An 8303-nucleotide genomic window follows, 5' to 3' on the forward strand; every position below is an offset into this window, starting at 1 on the left:
AAAGTATATAATCTTTATCTGAACTTGCACAACGTTCTATAACAGAAACTTACTAGGCAAGTCTCGTATCTTGATGATCCGCGCCTGTCATCGACGTGAAACTTGACAAATGTTATAATAACGTATATAGATCACTTCATAGATGCACTTCCCGATCCGGATATGCGCCTTCGCTTGAGAGAAAGTAGGCCCAGAGACATTAATGAGGCTGAGATATTGGCTATAAGACTTGAAACCCACAAACTGGCTGATGCACAGAGGGTAAAAGTTGTCAATGCCATACATCCAGAAATGGATACAAATCTCCTCGCCTCAATCAAGCAAGAAAATAGGGTCTTGAAAGTGAGTCTCAATCACTTACAAAAGAGATTAGATCACTCCTTAAAGATGGTCTTAATTCAAGACCTAACTTTTCTCATTTCAAGCGAGGCGCATCCTCGGTTCGGGAATACACAACATGATCAACAGAACAATCAGTTCCGAGTTCAATAGGCAGCCATACAATGCAAAAAATTTTGAGAGAAGAAATGCTTACCAAAATAGACAACATCAAAATGGTCACTTCCAATCTTCAAATCAGGAAAACTTTCCCGTGTCGAATTCAGGGGGCGGAAGTCGGCAAAGCGCAGGGGTAGGCCCCAATCACTGTTGAACAAAGTTGAAACAAGAGGACCTCTTCCTGCTGGAAGAAATGAGTGTATTAAAAAGAGTCCTCAAACATGTCAAAATACAGTTAATGTAACTGAGAATGAAAATATGATAAACAATAAACCAAAAAATGATATTGAGAACAATAAATCAGAAAATGATGTTGAGAAAATTGTGTGTGAAAATGCACCTAAAAATGAGAGAGTAGGTGATATAAAGGGGTGTGGTGAAGGAATTTTTGTAGTGGGCAAAATTTTGAGAACATTTCACTGATAATGCACTGGTCGACACAGGAGCTAGTGTAACAGTTATTAGCTCTGAATTTGCAGACAGTTCAGAGTTAAAGGGCAAATTAGATTTGAACCCTTCATTTGTAAATCTAACCTCTGTTAGTGGGGAGAAAATATCTGTCCTAGGGGAATGCCTAGTGAAAATATGTGTGGGAGATGTTACTGTGAATCATAATGTTTTAGTGGCTAATATCCAAAACAAATGTATTTTGGGTTTAGATTTCATGAAAGACCACAACTGTGATGTTCTGTTGAACAAAATGAAACTTAGAATAAAGGGGAAAGACGTTTCTTGCTTTACACATGAAGCTTTGAATAAGCAATGTTGTAAGGTATTTTTGACGGAAACTATAGAGATTCCCCCTCTCAGTGAATTTATTGCCCCGGCTAAAGTGGAAAACCCATTATTTAATGACAAGGTTACTTTGTTAAAGCCTGTGGCAAAATGTTTAGATAAACATGGTGTATTAGTTCCCAAGATTTTGGCAAAAGTTGAAAATGATAGAGTACCTGTTCGATACATGAACTTAGGTGATCAGAGTGTCAAAATTTTCAAAGGGACTGTTGTGGCAAATTTAGAAATACTTCAGGGATCAGATACTCCCCAATCAATAAATGTTTTGACAAAACATCAAATGAAAACAAATGAAAATTTTCCTGAACGTTTGAAGTCTGTGTTTGAGAATTCTTGTAAAAATATTGATCAAGAACAACAGCAACCAGAGTCTCTGTCGAGACTGAAGCTCTACTAGATTGTACTTATAGCAAAGGTAGAGAAAAGTACTTAAGCAGTTGGAAATTGAAACTTTTCAACAGCAATAAATAGAATAATGATCCTTGATTAAGTCTCTATATGTTCTTAGTGCAGTCTACTTGCATGCCACATTTATATTATAATCAGACTAAAATTGTATTTGGAGTAGCATTTTGAAAGAATTTCACAGAAATTTCTATTTTTAGTAACCACGGCAACACCGTTCATCGAAATCAAAAGCCGATACACAGAATTATGTATCTTATTGTAGATTACTTGTGTGCCAAGTTATACTGAAATCAGACTAAAACTGTAGAAGGAGTAGCATTTTGAAAGAATTTCACAGAAATTTCTATTTTTAGTAACCACGGCAACACCGTTCATCGAAATCAAAAACCGATATAGAGAATTGTGTATCTTAGTGTAGTCTACTTGTGTGCCAAGTTATATTGAAATCAGACTAAAACTGTAGGAGGAGTAGCATTTTGAAAGAATTTCACACAAATTTCTATTTTTAGTAACCACGGCAACACCGTTCATTAAAATCAAAAACCGATACAAAGAATTCTGTATCTTAGTGTAGTCTACTTGTGTGCCAAGTTATATTGAAATCAGACTAAAACTGTACAAGGAGTAGCATTTTGAAAGAATTTCACAGAAATTTCTATTTTTAGTAACCACGGCAACACCGTTCATCGAAATCAAAAACCGATATACAGAATTGTGTATCTTAGTGTAGTCTACTTGTGTGCCAAGTTATATTGAAATCAGACTAAAACTGTAGGAGGAGTAGCAGAGAATTTCACAGAAATTTCTAAAACGGCAACACCGTTCATCGACCGATACACAGAATTATGTATCTTAGTGTAGTCTACTTGTGTGCCAAGTTATATTGAAATCAGACTAAAACTGTAGGAGGAGTAGCATTTTGAAAGAATTTCACAGAAATTTCTATTTTTAGTAACCACGGCAACACCGTTCATCGAAATCAAAAACCGATACACAGAATTAGTTTACTTGTGTGCCAAGTTATATTGAAATCAGACCAAAACTGTAGGAGGAGTAGCATTTTGAAAAATTGTTTACAGACGGACAGACAGACAGACAGACAGACGGACGGACGACGGACGCATTACTATCGCATAAGCTCTTCTGGTCTCTGACCAGTAGAGCTAAAAATTAAGAGAATTGCTAATAGAATTTCAGAGTAGTTTCTCAATTAAATTTTCTGATATGGCTAGACCCTTGCACAAACTTACTGAACTAAGTCATAAATTTGTTTGGGATGAAGACTGTCACAAATCTTTTGACAAGCTAAAGCGTGCCCTAACAAGTTCACCTATTTTATCTGACAGGGACTATGGGCAAGGAGGTAAACTACCTTGTTAGTTTAACTTTAGATCCTAAGGACAACACTAAGAGCTTAAAAATACCTGAAAACTGTTCTGTCACAACCAGATCTTGTGGTAAATCTGCTCTGCCCTTTTGATATCCCTACAAAACAAACTGAAAATGTAACAAACAATGAAACTGATGGTGAGAATAAACCAACATGGTTTTGAAGTAGCTAGACAATATGAATATTTGACATTTGCTGATTTTTCGCATGAAATTTTGTTTTCTTGAACATTCTTGCGAAAATGAGATGAGATTATTTATGTTGAGTTTTTATACTGTCAACGATCTGTAAATATTTGATCTATATTATCTAATTATATTCATGCACTTACTTCATGCATTCTATGCATCAAGCAGTCATATTATGAATCTTATTACAATGATTGATTGATATTTATGCATCAGTGAATATTATTCAACTTACCTTTGCTTACCTTTGATTTTTCTCTTTGTACATGCCATGTTGTTGAGAGTCCCTCAGAGTATGGGAATCCTATAAAATATATGGATCAGCAATGAAACAGATAGAATTATTTTGAAATATTAATACTTCACAGAATGCTTGACTGATGTCAATGTAAATTTGAATTGTGCAGTTGTTGTTTTCGCACATATGCTACAAAACAACACATAAATAGACCTGCTTATAGTCAGGTCAAATGGAATATATAACGAGTATTCAAAATCTACTTACTGGCGGTTGCATTTAGTCCAGTTTTTGCAAGTATTTTGACGAACCACAGGGGCATCTTATCCAGTTCTCTACTTCACATATAAAAATACACAAGGGAAGAATCGAAAGTAGCACACGATTTTTAAAAAAAGTCAAAAAACAACTTACTTGAGAAAAGTTACACAAATCCTGAAAGGAACTAGCGCAAATAATGTCCTAGTACTTATCCAGGCTAAAATATTCCAGATATATCCATCGTAAATAGCTTTTATCCAACTAAAACCCCAGCTTTCTGCACAGTGTGAATCTCTACGCCCAAGAAAAGATAACTCACCCGGATGACAATAGGGTAGTGCCCGAGGCCTTCCGAGTGCCATTGGAAGACTTCGGGCTACGTACCCTATTGTCATCCGGGTGAGTTATCTTTTCTTGGGAGAGATTCACACTGTGCAGAAAGCTGGGGTTTTAGTTGGATAAAAGCTATTTTCGATGGATATATCTGGAATATTTTAGCCTGGATAAGTACTAGGACATTATTTGCGCTAGTTCCAGGATTTGTGTAACTTTTCTCAAAGTAAGTTGTCGTGTGCTACTTTCGATTCTTCCCTTGTGTATTTTTTATATGTGAAGTAGAGAACAGAGTGGATAAGATGCCCCTGTGGACGAACTGTATGAAGATTCAGTCAATCAGTGGCGATTCATTTCTCAGCATGAGGATTTGACGCCACACCTTTTGATTTTGTACGAAATCTACTTTCGTTTTGAAAATGCGACAAGTGCATCGTGTTTATCGAAATTTGAGCATTGTAATAGATTGAATGTTATGTGTTTTACCTATTTGATTTTGTTTAATACAATTTAAAGTTTGCTTATAAAAAAGTGAACTTACAGTTTAACTTGGATATCCCGAAGACTATATTTCGAGATAACCAGATAATCGAGATATTGAGGTTTTTGTTCACTGAACATTAATTTAGATTGTTTATTGTTTGTAGACATTCGAGGACGAATGTTAAATAGAGAAGGGGGCCGTGTTACGAATTTGGCATTCTCCACTATGGTTATGAATAAGTAAACAAGATGTTTCTTGTGATATGAATCGTTAAAATAATGATTCGATGAATGATTGAATGAATGATATGTATTGACATTTATTCTTATTTATCTGTTATTATTGATTAATGTTATTTGGAATTTATTATGATCTGGGTGCAAATTGTTCACTTCATTCCGAATTTCCTCCACGTTTTGAGGAATACGCAACGTAAATAAACCATTGACTGCATCATAAATGCAATTACATAGTACCTAATGTGCTTACCTTTTATAATATTGATAAATAATAAATCCATTCATTGATAATTAGGGTAAAACGTTATAATTACATTCTGTTTTTCATACTAAGCGGCAAAAGCTATAAAGTACATTTGGAACACCTCTGATGAGTATAATAGTTAAGTGCATCCGAAGTTTTCCAGCTATTTGACGTTATGGCGCCAACTCTCATGCATTGATCGAGTGACTGACGTCATAACGGGTGTAAAGGCTTTATATACGAGCTCCCAGCGTCTAACGGTCAGACGCCTGCGGTCTCACCCACGGAAAGGTCTACCTGACGGACCAACTCCGAATAAGGCAGTCTCCCCATCAGAAAGGGTTCTGTTTAAGACAGAGAGACAAACAAATTGACATGATGGGTAATTATTAACCTGAATTTGTTAGCAACGTTTGATTGCGTTATTCATTCATTTTACTCAGACACAAGTAGTGGTCTGAACTCATCGTTATTGTTTACTGTTGAGTAGTAATTACTAAGGCACAAGAAGTGACCTGAACTTGATATTTACATGTATAACTCCAGACATTGTTACTAACAACAAACTAACAAATGCATGGTGCATTGTATTGAGTTTTGTTGAGATATTAGCATAACTTTTGTCCCTATACAATTAGTTGTTTGCTATAACCTGACATTTTATATTTATACTCACTAAGTGAAGAAATCACTAGTTCAATCTTGTTCAAGACCTAAAGATATAAGGTCTATTTGCATTTATTAAAGGGTTTGTTTAAGGGTGGTTTTTATATTAACATTTGTTGGAAAGGGTGGTTGGTTTGTGTTGCTTGAAAAGTGGGGGATATTAATTTGGGTTTGTCGTCTGCTGCTTGTCTGTCCGTCTTTCTGTCTGTCTGTAACGCTTTCGTTTCCACACGATATCTCGAGAACCCTTTGAGCTTTTGCAATGAAATTTAGCATAGCAACTCCCTATGGACTACAGAAGACCCCTATTGATTTTGAGGTCAAAAGGTCAAGGTCATAAATAAGGAAATTCTGTCTGTTATAACACTTTGTTTCCGCACGATATCTCAAGAACCATTTGAGCTATCGTGATGAAATTTTACATAACAACTCCCTGTGGCCTAATGAAGACCCCTATTGATTTTGAGGTCAAGAGGTCAAAGTTCAAGGTCGTAAATTTATACATGCTCTCTGTGTGTAACACTATCATTTCCGAGCGATATTTCAAGAAGATTTTGAGCCTATGCAATGTAATTTTATACCAAAATTCCCTAGGACGTCTCTCGCCCCACTACAAATAATACGCCCCGTTTGTTTATTAGTATTTATAGTATTACATGTCGCTATTTTTAGCGCAGGGGCATGAGGGAGTTATTGCGTATAAAACGGTCTCGGCGGACTTTATGTTCTTATTACATCTATTAGAACTGTTTAATAAAGGCTAAATAAATCAAACACCATGGATTGTGTAAAATTGTGAGAATACCGAACATGAAAACATGAATATATATATATATATGTGTATGTGACTTCAGTTCTGCATATACTTCTCACCATATAAAGCGATTCCGTGGTCTAGTGGTTATGTCTCTCGCTTTCAATGTGAGAGGTCCCGGGATCGAATCTCGGCCGATGTTATTTTTTTTTTTATTTAATACTTTTCTTTTTTTTCTTTTTACTAAATGATAGTATTCAGCATGTGAAATGAAAAATTTATGAGGTTATAAAATCATCATTACAGTGTGATAAATATTCCATATAAAAAGAATCTTCTATACACATAATAAAGAATAAGCAACCAAATCTTTATATGCATATTGACATACATGTATTTTATTTGCTTCAGTATACATGTATACATTTAATAATTCTACAAATTCAGTCAGGGGGATCCGACTTTTTCCCTAAGCGGGGGACACGAATTCTCTGAATTAGCTTGTTTTTATTTCAGGTGAGGACCGCAGAGCCAAAGAAGAATATTTTTGTATGTTTATTGAATAAAGTTTAATAAAATATTAAAAACAAATTATATCCTGTTGTCTTTCGTTCAACATTCAGATTAAGGAGCCCCACAATGTTACGCCGCTAAACATCTAAAGCTGTAAGCCGTAACATACATATCATCAAAATAATTTTTAAAGACCTTAAACTGAAAAACTATGAATTATCTAAGCCTTGAAAATTGCGTATTTTTCAAATTCAAATTTTTTTTGTGAAAAAACCTGTCGTTTAATTTTGGTAAAAAACTTTCTTTAGGTAGCTGGTAGTAAAAATAATCTTCATAATTTTTTGTATAATTTTTGTACGACCAATTTTGATTTAATAGCGGAAAATTACCCCCTCCCCCTTTCTCAATAAATCACGTTCCTGCGCTCTTTCAGGGCGGGGGTGATCACTTTGTTATATGAATCTACAAATACACATTTAAAAAAATAAATTGGAATATTGCTTTTGCTTCAAAAATATATTAACTTACAAATTTAAAAGTTCTCATATGTAAAACATATTTAAATGTAGATTTTTAGGCAATTTTTGAATACCCCTATCACCCCCCACCCCTTCCTTTTTTGCGTCGCAGACCATTAGCGTTTGACGAAACGTCGTTTACAGTGCAAATATACTGGTATTTCGTCATTTGAATCCCGGAGGTATGCATTAGTTTTTAAATTCATGAATGCAGAATAAATATTGACTACTCTTTGTATATGTATCAGGAAAAAATCACTGAAGGATTTTAGTGTTTAGTCCATATATGTATGCGTTATGCATTCCATATCACATGAAACCTGGATACGAATTGAAGTTTTGTTGACTTCAATATGTCGATTTTTAATTTTATATCTTTAATTTTATTCATTAAAAAAATGGTATATGTTCAAATCTCCTGTGATATAAATGGAATAATTGTAGTTTCTTTCATGTCATATTTCAAACGAGACAGTATGTGGCAGTGGGGATACATCGACATTTGCATTAGATGTACATACACCCCTCACGATATTGTACGCATTTCTTTGTACTGTAACAGTGGTCTGTAATAGTCCACTCAAAATATTCCCGATTATCACGAGACAATCTGATTAAAATCAAATCCTTTGATCCGCTCCCGTAGATCGCTACACAAAAGGGTTTTTGTGTAGCAGTAGTATAAAGCGCCTGGTTGGGTGGGTCAACTGAGTGCACTTTTGGGGTTGGGGGGATAGGTGGGGAAATATGCGCCCCTGGGGGGGGTAGGTGGGT

General features: G+C 35.2%; 1 long non-coding RNA gene across 1 annotated transcript; it reads right to left on the minus strand.

The window, feature by feature from the left end:
• Nucleotides 1–605: 605 nt before the first annotated feature.
• On the minus strand, nt 606–3828 carry LOC134233883 (uncharacterized). The gene is made up of 4 exons (XR_009985086.1): nt 3785–3828; nt 3515–3583; nt 3126–3186; nt 606–682 (listed from the first exon to the last, which is right to left on the minus strand). It is a non-coding gene; the product is annotated as an uncharacterized LOC134233883 (long non-coding RNA).
• Between the last annotated feature and the right edge of the window lie 4475 nt (nt 3829–8303).

This window comes from Saccostrea cucullata, unplaced genomic scaffold (genome assembly GCF_032062105.1).
Source record: "Saccostrea cucullata isolate Sc308-1 unplaced genomic scaffold, CSIRO_AGI_Scuc_v1 ctg14438, whole genome shotgun sequence".
Lineage (NCBI taxonomy): Eukaryota > Metazoa > Mollusca > Bivalvia > Ostreida > Ostreidae > Saccostrea > Saccostrea cuccullata.